This window comes from Canis lupus, chromosome 28 (genome assembly GCF_011100685.1).
Source record: "Canis lupus familiaris isolate Mischka breed German Shepherd chromosome 28, alternate assembly UU_Cfam_GSD_1.0, whole genome shotgun sequence".
Classification (NCBI taxonomy): domain Eukaryota; kingdom Metazoa; phylum Chordata; class Mammalia; order Carnivora; family Canidae; genus Canis; species Canis lupus.
In genome coordinates this window covers 27,391,979-27,392,274 of record NC_049249.1, presented here as the reverse complement: position 1 = coordinate 27,392,274, position 296 = coordinate 27,391,979, and positions in this window count along the sequence as shown.

Below are 296 nucleotides of genomic sequence, written 5' to 3'. Positions count from 1 at the left end.
AGGCCTAATGGCTCACTCTCACCATAAATGGCAGACCATTCAAGGAGTAGAATTTCCTAACAGTCCTTGCTCCAACATCTGCTGCCTCCAAATACTAAGTTACTATAGTGCAGGGCACTCAGGGAGAAAGGACATCATTTTTTAGTGCTTTCTTAGGGAACAATACACAAGGAAAACAATGTCGTCATTCTAAACTTTCAGAACTCCCTTGCCTAGATACTCCATGCACAATTTTTCATTCCCGCAACATTCTTACAATGCAAAGAAGAAGAAAAAAAAGAACAGATAGTAAGATC